Below are 12415 nucleotides of genomic sequence, written 5' to 3' on the forward strand. Positions count from 1 at the left end.
AGGAAAAATAGATCCTTGTAACCAATTGGTTTTTGAAGTGATAGGGAGAGTGACATTCGGGTTGGCTTAGCCCTTTTCTGAAGGAAAAGGAGAGATTAAGACAATCCGCAGCGAGCCACCTTCCCTACGCCAAGGTGCTTAGGGACCGAGGGAGCAAAGAGGATTGTGGGAGAGAGAGAGAGAGAGAGAGAGAGAGAGAGAGAGAGAGAGAGAGAGAGAGAGAGAGAGAGAGAGAGAGAGAGAGAGAGAGGGGGCTTCTGGGGTAGCGACGCAGGGATCTTAGAGGGCATTAGCAGTAACACGCTCTACCTGAGATAGACAGAAGGGAGACCACACCACCGGCACCGGGCCCCTTTTGTTGACTGGCTTAGTGGTCCTGTCTCTCTCACACACACACACACACACACACACACACACACACACACACACACACACACACACACACACACACACACACACACACACACACACACACTCCTGTATAGAATGTCATCATATGGTAATAAAGATGAGTATACATGCACAGACGCTCCACATACAGTATAAACATTAAAATACATAATGTTACAAAAGATTGCTGAACAAAGACGCACACTTAAACACATTGTATGTAACCTGAATGCTCCATATGTGTTTTTAATAATTAAGGCAATGCAATAACCCAAGTAATCCCAAACAGCCCCTGAAATAAGGAACAAGACTTTATTCATCAGGCATCAGCATTAATGATTGTCTTCAGAGTTCTGTGTTGTGCGTGTCGTTCAGTCTGAACACAGCAGGACTTTTACTCTAGATGTTGGTGAGGCTACAATCCATTCATCCATCTGTTAAAAGTCTACATTTGAGCACATTTATGTTCATGCTATCAGGTTGATTTACGTGATATGATTCTTGCACATTTTGCTGCTGTTCACACATTATTAGGTGCATGTACACAATGATGAGATGTTGCAGAAAAGTTATGGAAAGGTTGTGATTAAATACAAAAATGTTGTCAGATGATTTCTTAAATTCTAATTCAACCGGATTCATTTTCTTCTAGAGCATGAAATGTCTCATTGAGTTAGCATCAAATAGATTGTGTTTAACTTCTAATATCGAACAAATTACAGTTTTCTATGACGGTCAGTACGAGTCCTCTATGTTTACATCACTGCTGAGCATTTCTCAACACATCACTACCAGGTACACTGACTTCCTATTCATTGTTCTTCACTATAACAATCTATTTAGACAGTTGAAGGAATGAAATGCATTAGAATCCACTTTGTGTTGCCTTTATAGTTGTTATTAGGTTTGTTGTGTTGTTGTGTTAACACAGCTGAGAGCGTCTAACGGTCGATTCTCCACACCCACAACACACACATCGTTTACATCTTCAAATGACGCGTGTGCTGCAAATACCCAGATAATACATATTCTCGAGTATTGTATGTTCATTAACGTACTGTGTGCCTCCAGACTGTAGACTCACTGGTGAACAGCAGACTGTCTGTTTGTGCAGACTGCTGTTTTCTGTTGCATGCAGAAGACATCACATCACAATCCTGACACTGTGTAATCACACCGGATTCACTCACAAATCTGATGCAAACGGTTGACTCGGTATTTCCATTTTAATTTATTTTTTTTGCTGTATGTTGGTATTTTTTAGCACTGCCACGTAGTCAGAGTGCAGACTAAATGTAATCTGGGTTCTGCTGGCTTGTTCCTGAGACATTGAGGAATTAAGGAGGAGATTAAGGTGTGTGGTAATCTGAGAGGATGTGTTGATTTGTAAGGTGGAAACAGGGATAAGCACGACTGTGTGTGTGTGTGTGTGTGTGTGTGTGTGTGTGTGTGTGTGTGTGTGTGTGTGTGTGTGTGTGTGTGTGTGTGTGTTACATTAGTAAAAGCTAGACTTTAGGGAAGTCATCTATTTCCTCGAAGTTGTGTTTCCGACGGACAGTCAGACACAAACAAGCGCGCGCGCACACGGACACGCGCGCACACACACACACACACACACACACACACACACACACACACTGTACATGTGCACTACACTGCACTACACATGCACAGCAACACACAGATGCTCACTGGTCCACTGCCATTCATCCACACAGTGATCTGCCTTGGCCGTTAACATTAGTTGTCACTGCCTTTGTTAAGACGGTGATTTATGTGTTAGTCGTAAGGTCTAATTGTGTGTGTGTGTGTGTGTGTGTGTGTGTGTGTGTGTGTGTGTGTGTGTGTGTGTGTGTGTGTGTGTGTGTGTGTGTGTGGCCTCGGGGCAAAGCAGCACGACAGCGACAAGAGGCCTCACAGCGATCCATCCTCCCTCCTCTCCTCCCGTGCGTCCTGTCCTCCAGTCCAACATGTTAGAGCGATGATGACGATGGTCTCTCGTTTGAACCCAGCTGGTTTCAGTGACATCACTTCTCTGAGTTTTATTCAGCTCAACAAGGAGACCTCCATCTTAACTCCATTTCTAAAATCTTTTTAAAGAATGGTTAGTGTCAAAATCGCTGTCCAGGGTGCTGATTCCAGAGCCTCTAACCCAAGCGAGGGGGGGGGGGGGTAAATGTAACCATATCTTAAAGGAATACTTCAACATTTTGAGAAATACGATCATCCACTGTCTTGCCGAGAGTTGAATGAGATGACTGATCCCAGCGTCGTGCTCGTCGGGTCAATATGAAGCCGGTGAGCTTTGCTGAGCGTGAAGACGAGCAGAAACAGCTCAGCTCGCTCCGTCACTGATGTGTCCGACCAGGAAGTAGTGCAGCACATAACCCTCTATGAGACTACAACTCAGTGTTGTTACACTCCAGGTTCTCCACACACTACACAAACCCGACCTGATGTCTTCATGAGTAATGTGCTGGTAGGTGGATTCTGTCACATTGGTTTGAAGGAATTCGTTCAGATCAGTGCTGCGTCTCTATCCCGACATTTCTCTTCTTGTCCACTCTCCTTCCTCTCAGGCTCCTTTCTGTGCACACTCCTTCCTTTCCTTATACCCTTCCATCTTTCCCTCCCACAGAGAAGTCAAAAAAGACACTAAAACCAGATTCTGACAGGACAGAAACAGACCATGTTTGCATCCTCGTGTGCTGCTGAAACACTTACAAACAAAGCAGGAGCTGATGGAGACATTCTCTAGTGAGCCACTAGTGGTCAGAAACTACACAGGGTAGCACACAACCCTTCAACACGGCAAACCAACACTCTGCCTTTTCTGCTGGTTTCTAGGGAGTTTTCTGTTATTTACAGCCCGTTATACATGTACTCTTATTTAACAGTAACAGGTGGGCATGAAAGCAGCTCCCCACAGGGAGAGAGAGTAGTATGATGGATTGATGGTGGGCACGACCGGTGCCAACGTCTCTGTGACAAGAGGAGGCAGCTGAAACAGACGGTCCCCTCCCCTTTATTTGTGTGTCTATATACGTGTGTGTGTGTGTGTGTGTGTGTTGCCACACTGCTTTGGCAGGGGTGGCACAACCATCTGCCTGGTTAGGGTGGTGTGTGTGTGTGTGTGTGTGTGTGTGTGTGTGTCTGGGGGAAGACAGGCCGAGATAAACGGGTGATTGAGTGTTTGAGGCTGCCTGGCTTAACTGAATGGACCACTGGCACTGCCAGCAAAACACACACACACACACACACACACACACACACACACACACACACACACACACACACACACACACACACACACACACACACACACACACACACACACACACACACACACACACACACACACGGTCAGCTGTATGCACGAGACATTAGGCTATAGTTGACCTGCTTGGAGACAGACTGGGCACCGTGTTTGTTTACAGCTCTGTGTGTGTGTGTGTGTGTGTGTGTGTGTGTGTGTGTGTGTGTATACATGCAGGGAAGGAAAGAGTACTATAATATTATACTCAAGTCCTAGTAGGCTACTGTTATTCAACTCAAGTACAAGTACAACTACTTGTGTAGAAAGATGACTTGGATACAAATATATAATATTAAAGTAGGTCAGTTGAGATGTGGTAAAGACAACATGTACATGACGGTGATGCTATGATGAGGGAAAGAACACATTTAGGACACAAATAAAGTGCGTTAGCATCTCACTGTATACACGTCTCTGCAAAGAGCCCTACTGTCCAACAACAATGTGGTCTACTCCGTTAGTACTGACGGCGCGGTGCAGCCGTGCAGCCGATCATCAATTATACAACCGGAAGAGAGACAAAACTCAATTAAGCAAATATTACCGACAACAAAGCAAACGAGCTACGGACGCCACGGTGCAACACGTGTTACAGAAGCAACAATAAAACAGCACCATGGTGGACAACAGAGATCAACAACACAGATGAAAACACACAATAAGAAGAAGAATAGGAAGGGCTTCACAGATGTGATGTGATGCAGCTGAGTGCACACACGCTTAGAGTCACAACCTGAACCAGAAACACTGCTGCTGTCCTCACCGGTGTGAACGTCACCTCAGCGTGAAGTCTGCTCCCTGCTCCTTCATGTATTCATGTATTCATGTATTCATGTAGTCATGGATGACCCGTCCACTCACTACAGTTGTTCACACATGTTGAGCTGATGGAGGCTCTGAGTCACAGGTGGTTGTTGGTGCAAACACACCTGACTGAAGGAAACCGCAGACATGCATTATGAATGCACCACGGCTAGTCCAGCCTGTTAGCCTAGCCTAGCCGTTGAGCCAGTGATTAGTGAAGGTAGTTATGCTAACCTTAACCCGTCATGACGGAGTTCTGCATCACATCGCTTTGTTGCGTTGTTGCTCCCGCACAGACGGGCGGCCGCGTGACTTTTTATTCCCCCATTGGTCCTCAAACAGCCACCGTACTGCGCTGTGATTGGCTAGAACCACCTCGACGCGTCATTGTGATTGGATGTCAGCTGTGAGTGCGGCTAGTCCCGCCCTTCTGCGCTGGTCTCTTTTCTTATCAATACTAATATTAATACAATACTTTTGAGTGCAATGCAATGGTGGAATGTAACTAAGTACATTTACTCATGTACTCAAGTGTAACTGAACAGGGCTCACTGGTAGTTTACTGGTGCTACACATCAGGTGGACTACAGAGGTAATACTGTACTCTCGACTCCACCGCAATTATCCGACAGCGTTAGTGACTCATTACCTCGTACATAAAAAAGATATGGTATGCGTGTATTATATGATACAGTACGCTGCTGTGAAATCACAGTCATTTCACGCAGCCAGCCTGTGATTATGTTTGACTTTTAGTACTCTGATCAAGGAACAACGTTCCGAGGAGCACTTTTCTTTAACATCTGCACGCGTCATAAATGGATCAAATAGTGGCAACAATTGGACCCAAATTACAGCACAATTAAAGCATAAATTCAACATGATCTATGCAGTACGTGTCTGAAGATCAGAGAGACACTTAACAGCAAGTTGTACCGCGAGTCTCCAGCTCGCTGCAGAGACACTGAGACAGACGAGTCTGTTCATCGTCTCTCCCTGAGACACACAGAAGCTGAGCAGTGAGAGCAACACTATCTGCTGCAATCACACTGTCTGTCTGCAGCCTATTGACTCCCTGGTTAACTGAGACCCTGTGTGTGTGTGTGTGTGTGTGTGTGTGTGTGTGTGTGTGTGTGTGTGTGTGTGTGTGTGTGTGTGTGTGTGTGTGTGTGTGTGTGTGTCTGAATAGCATATACTGTATGTACAAAGTTGAACTCTACAGAGGAAATAAATATAGGGATTCATTAAATATTATAATACTTGTATGGATTGCTGCTGTGGACTTTCATCTTGCTAAAACAGTTTGTTCATAAGTTTTATACTCATATTTGTTCTTCACACACTGGTGATCACTGGTCAACACTTTTATTCTGACGTATACATTTCATAAGTTCATATTTTATTTAGCTACATCCTGCTTGTTGTTATGATGACCTAGCTTCATCACCTTCTTCATATGTTCCTCACAGATCTTCTGTATTAATACACAACGTTGTAGTAATACAACATTGTGTATTCCAGTCACTTCACCTATCTGCCCGCCCATCTCTCTCTCTCTCTCTCTCTCTCTCTCTCTCTCTCTCTCTCTCTCACTTATCTCCTTCCCTCCCTCCCTCCCTCCTTCCTTCCCTCCCTCCTTCTCTTCCTACCTGCCAGCTGCTGTTCAGGGCCTCCTGGCTCTTACAGTTCCCCCCTCAGACAAAAGAACGGATAGAACTACAAAAAAAGAAACCGAATGACAGCTATGACCTCCTTTGTTCTCTGCACCACTCTGTCTCCCAGCACCACATTGTTCTAGACTAGTTCTCTCTCTCTTCTCTGTTTTGTCCCTGAGGGAGTCTTCATGGTCTCTGGTGTCCCAGTCCTGTCTAACGGCCACTCAGACCATCTTGTCTGCACAACTTGAACTACAATGGCCCGTTCTCTAACACAGGGCCAGCTGGGGCTTCTTCTTCAGTGCCGCTGCACTACGGGGCTCAAAGGAGGCTTCTGAGGGCTGATCCCTTATGAGCCCGGTTTACATTACAGGTCTATCCAGGACCAGGTCTACTTCCACTTCCTCCAATCACACTCACACCTCATGTCACTCATTTCACACACATCATTCTTCTGGCTGTGTTTTTGTATGTACAATCTGTATGAAATGAATACGGTATGTATGAGCTCAGTCCCTAACCCTAACCCTTGCTTTTTCAAACCACGCCTCCTAACATGTATGTGTATTTTACATACATACGGATGCATTACCACAGTCTGAATCACGTTCACTGCAACATGTTTCAGTCTTCCAGTACTTTTGTTGGAGGGAGTTGTTCGTATTGATGAGGACGTATGAGGGCCTCACTGCCTGCATCCTAAATATCAAAAAGGTGATGAGATCCTGTGTCTGGTTGATAACAATAATGCAGACACATGTATTGGTTGTTACAAATTAGTATTCAAGTTCTTTCTAGGAGACCGTGTTGTTTATCCACACATCTATATCTATTAATGTTAGATTAAAATAGTTATGTTCATATAACATCACATCGAGCTTGTTCTATAAACAAAGACATAAGAAAAGAGGTAATATGTAGAGTAGACAGGAACACAAGAATTACATTTTAGAAAAACAAGCAAACCATTAATTCAGAAAGTAAACCCTTTGAGGTTTATAAAGCACTCCAGAGTAACTTAAAGAGTTCCACACAGAGTGCAAAAGAGTGTGAAAGGACTCCAACACACACAAACAGTGAATGACAGCAGCTCTTCACTTAATGAACACGTGTGGGAGGTCTTCTCCAGCACCAGGCTACGGTGTCAGAAGATAACACACTCTCACATGCACACCTGTGCTGACATGTGGGATTTGATTGGTTGAAGAGTATCAGAAAAGATGTCAGTGTCTTCAAAATGTCCTTGAGTTCTTTCAGTGACGATGGACGAAAAGAGACCGACATGGATTTTAGATAGCATGAAAAATATAATGACATGAATCACAGAGAGGGACTCACACTTCAACCAGTCATCGTCATGTCCCCCCAGACTGCGAGACATGTCCATGCCTAGGACAGACAACAGTTCATCTGCGATGTGTGTTCAGGACACAGTGAGCTCAGGAGGGACACAGTCACAGTCACACCTGAGCATGCATGACGTCAGCACAGGTGAGAACACTTCTTTAAAACTAGCTCATCTCAAAACAGAACAAAGTCAAACGTGAAAACACAGGACGAATGTGAAATGTGAAGACAGAAATCAAGAAGACGCTGAAGCACCACAGGATTGCCCAGGTGCATGCTGGTCCTTTGGATGCTCGTAAACCTGAGGTGTCCAGCCAATGAAACCAGAAGAACGAGGAGAACGCTCTACTCTGGACCCGAGAGCCCCCACCGAGGGTCCACACGCATTCATCCACACATTCACCCACTCATAAAGCCAAACAAGCGCTCTCATCAGTGAGGAATATGATGACGTCAAACTGCTCAAACTGCAGCTCGTGCGCTACTACGTCATCACAGCTGTTTGTACAAACTCCAAACACAACTCAGACAAAGCTACATACAACACCAAATATCACAACACATACAGCGCCCCCTAGAGACCCACTCGACACATTTATGCCAATAACTCTTTGAAAATTCATTCAATGCTAACACCCGTTAGCTCAGGAGATCGCTAGCAACCTGAGCTATGTTCATCACATCTCGCTACGACACAGCGTCACAGAGTCACGTACGAAACAAAGCCATCATCACAATCCGCATTATCGATCACATCATAAAGCAGCTCCTTACTTTGAGATGTTCCGCAGCAAAAGATGAATTAATCCGTTCATTGTTACTGTGTATGTGCGCAGTAGACGGCCCTCTGATAGAATGACAGGTCGCGGGTCATTGTGCGCATGCTCGCTGAAGGGGCGGGGTTAAACGGTTCAGCAAATCGGATTTTAGAAATTTGACGCTCGGGTAGTTTTTTAATTCTGATTGGCTAACGATTCTGTCAATCAAAGTCACGTTGGGTTGTCTCAACAGAGGAGGTTCTGACGCGACTACGGAAGGTTCATTGGGTCAAATCGACCCATCATTCGCCCTGTAAGGTCCTGGAAGAGATACAAACTGGAATTCAGACGACAAAGTCCCACATAAAGAGTCTCAGAGAGGATCCAGGCTCTCAGCATGGCGCCAAACCATCAACCTATAAGGATAGATTGAACACTATTAGTGATCAAAGAAGTGAAATATATAATTATATAGTATATAAAATTACAATGGAACAGCTGGAACAAAATGACATTTAGGTTGACCTCGTCTGACCTCTCTGTACTAGATCCTCTTTAACTCTTGAATGCTTCACTTAATCAAAGTAATAATGTGCCCAGAGACTGTCCATCTTAGACTTTGTGCTGTGTGCCATCTTAATTTAGTCTTAACCAGTAACATATGTACTGATAATTACACATCTGAACAAATCTCACACGTGTTCCCTTTATTTTAATACCAAAATTATTAAAATAGCCCTTGCAGTTGCAAAACTATGCTCATTTTAGTATGGCTATGCAATTTCATTCAGAAGGACTTGTTTACTTTCAGTCTAATTCACAGCAGCTAAATTAAACAGTGTTGAATGATGACAATTCATTTACTCTTCTTCCAAACGATCTCACTGATATGAATCAAATATGATTTATAACTCAGCAGACAATATGACAATGTCAGCGTTCACCCACACATTCCTGATGGCAGAGGCTGACACACGAGGTGCCACCTGCTCACCAGGGTGCAGTCATTCACACGCTCACACACCAATGGCTCAGCCTGCAGGAGGCAACTTGAGGTCCAGTATCGACACTTCCACATGTGGACTGGAGGAGCTGGGATGGGAACTTTTTTCAAGCTTCTGCTGAGTGACGTCTGACATTGCCCACAGGTGAGATGAAGAGTAGTGCATTGTGGGAAGTGTTAATGTTTAAAAGTGTGTACATGTGAGGCAACAGGGACACAAGAGAGGAAAGAAGATCTATATATCTGTCTGTCTGTTTATCCATCCATCCATCTATCCCTCTCTCTGTCGTTACAGAGTTCCTCTTATTAACCTGTTGCCCTCAGGGACTTTAATAATACAGGAGGAACTAATTTTGAATTTGACACCAAGCATTGCCGGCCTTTAGCTTTCCAAAATACCTCCTCCATTAATTATTGAGAGAGCAAATCCAATATGTGGGGTCAGGCTGTACCGACGGGCCGACGGAGGGGAAAGATGGACTGATGTGGACGGGGCTGACGCTCAAAGAGGCCGGCAGGTAAAGCTAACAGAGACAGTACAAGAGGAGACGTGCATCACAGTAACGTGTTCAACCTCCCACTGCTGAGGTGTGCAGATCAGAAGTTGGTACCTGCTCTGCTAACTTTAGCTTTGTTGCATCTCCACTCAGGTTTCTTTTCTGCGTTAAAAAAGTTAAAAATGTGACTCACTCACGTTCTTGAGCTTAACTTAGAGTTTGGATTGAGAAAGAATGTCTTAACATAACTAATCAGCTGGAGAAGTGTCATATCTATATCTATGAGTACATTCTCTTTACCCTGTTCACCTGTAGTGTCTTCACAACGTATGAAATGTAGAGACACACACTCTGAGCCAGTTCAGCAGCGCTGACATACCGAACATCATTTCCATATCCTGAAGGTGTTTACAGAATCAAATGTGATTCATGGCCTGATATCATTATAGCAACATGGTGACATGTTCACATATCTCCTCTGTGTTGTATTGAAACAGGAATGATAACAACAATTGTCTTAATGTAAGTGATGAAGTGGAATCTGTTCGTGAAATGAAGTGTAATAAGTTTGTCTTCCATCGCTGTCGTCATGGCTGCAGAGGGGATCAACCCCCCCGACAGCGAGTTGTGACACACTTGGAAGCAGGACGGCAGAGAGCTGAAGGTGATCTGCATGGGACTGGTGCGTGAGTATGATGTGGTGTGAGGATTACTGCTGCTAATACCAGGTGTTAGGGAGCAATCACCCAACCCATACACACACACACACACACACACACACACACACACACACACACACACACATACACGTCACAGCCCGTCTCCAATCACCCCAGCTCTCCATCAGCACACAGGTAAGACAAACACAACTCCCACGCACAACTGTGTGACTCACCGCGCACAAACACACTCACACAGGTGTGCACGAAGAATATGCACACCTGTGCAGAAACGAGCTCAGAGAGAAAAGCATGTATACGTCGTCACACACACACACACACACACACACACACACACACATATCACAGTGCACTTACAGAGCTGGCTGCCTGCCTAAGCTGCTAATTACAGCTGTGTGTGTGTGTGTGTTTGTGTGTGTGTGTGTGTGTGTGTGTGTGTGTGTGTGTGTGTGTGTGTGTGTGTGTGTGAACTCTCACTCTCACTGACTGAACAACCCAATATTAAACACCAGAGAGAGAGGTGGAGAGAGAGAGAGAGAGAGAGAGAGAGAGAGAGAGAGAGAGAGAGAGAGAACCTCAGGGTAGTTCCTCCATAATCCATATTTAATGGCTTATTATGGTACAGCCTGTGGTTGTGTTCTGCTTGTGTTTTCATTAGGCCGATTAAAGGGATATTTACAGAAACCTTCTGTTCTGTAAATAGTTTGTGTGTGTGTGTGTGTGTGTGTGTGTGTGTGTGTGTGTGTGTGTGTGTGTGTGTGTGTGTGTGAAGATGCTCCTCTCAAGCTGTACTGTCGTTGCCCTTCATGCCCCTTCCCTGTGTAACATAAAGTCAAGAAGTCTTGTGCTAAAAACCTTTAAGCCACAAAGTAGAGAAGCTCAGAAGACTTGTGAAAACACATTTTATTCTCTGGATTAAGCAGAGCGCACAAATAATTCAATTAAAGCTTTCATTCATCAATGACCAGTCACTGGTGAATGAAGGTTGGGATCAATTCCAACGTGAAAAGCATATCGTGTACTTCTTTTTGTTTTGCTCCAGCATGTATCACAAATTAAAAGCCTTTCTCTTCTGTTCTCCTCTCTCGTCCTGGACTGCTTCTCCAAACTCTGACCCTTGATGATTAGATGTCTCTTCTGTCCAACCTCTGAGACCTCCATTGTGGAAACAGGCTTTCATGAGAAATCATATGAAAAAGGTCAGATGTTGAAGAGCGGAGCAGAGAGAGCACAACAAGTGGAGCAGGAGAGAGGCGTGTCCTTGGATTCAGTCACAATAGCATGCTGCTCAACATGTGCAGTTAGACTGCTTTACCCTCTTTTATATTAAATCCCTCAAATTAAAGCTTAACGTCTATGATTTTGGACTCAGTTGTACGATTTATTTGCAGGTTTTCACCAACATTCCGTTCCCATTTGAACAAGTTAAAGGCATCGACCAACCAACCCTAGAGATGCTCATCGTAGGACTTCAATGAAACGGAGCAGCCACCAGGCTCCATGAATACATGAAGAACAACTGAACAAGTGATACGTCACTGCAAGTCTATATATCAGCTCTTAAATCATCCCAAAATCGATATGTCTGTCACTACTTATCGGTTAGGGCAAAACAAAATGGCCGTCCTCCCAACAGGAAAGCAGGTACCATCAACCTGACATCCAGAGTTCACCTGAGGGGAGCTGGAGGGAGGGTCCCCTCTGTTACCGGGGAAGCTGTAACCGCCGTATGAGCGCAGGGCAGAGCGGCCGCCGTGAGCGAACCAGTGGAGCACGCTCACACGCACGCTCACAAGCACGCTCACACGCACGCTCACACGCACTCAAAGCACGCAGGGCCGGCCCGGCTGCGTCAACAAAGCAAGAACAACTTCAGACAACAACAACACAGAGGGAGATTTTTTAGACATATTTGATCTGATTGTCTCGAACACACAGTTTGGGACACAGATACACAGACAGTAT

At 44.8% G+C, this 12415-nt stretch overlaps 1 long non-coding RNA gene across 1 annotated transcript in view; it reads right to left on the bottom strand.

The window, feature by feature from the left end:
- Nucleotides 1–8362, bottom strand: part of LOC137879317 (uncharacterized) — a 13099-nt gene extending 4737 nt beyond the window's left edge. The window contains exon 1 of the long non-coding RNA XR_011103727.1: nt 8287–8362. This is a non-coding gene — a long non-coding RNA (uncharacterized lncRNA). The remainder of the gene's footprint in view (nt 1–8286) is intronic.
- Nucleotides 8363–12415: the final 4053 nt, after the last annotated feature.

The sequence above is a fragment of the Cebidichthys violaceus genome, unplaced genomic scaffold (assembly GCF_023349555.1).
Source record: "Cebidichthys violaceus isolate CVI_PGR_0920_01 unplaced genomic scaffold, fCebVio1.0.p SCAF_244, whole genome shotgun sequence".
NCBI classification, from domain to species: domain Eukaryota; kingdom Metazoa; phylum Chordata; class Actinopteri; order Perciformes; family Stichaeidae; genus Cebidichthys; species Cebidichthys violaceus.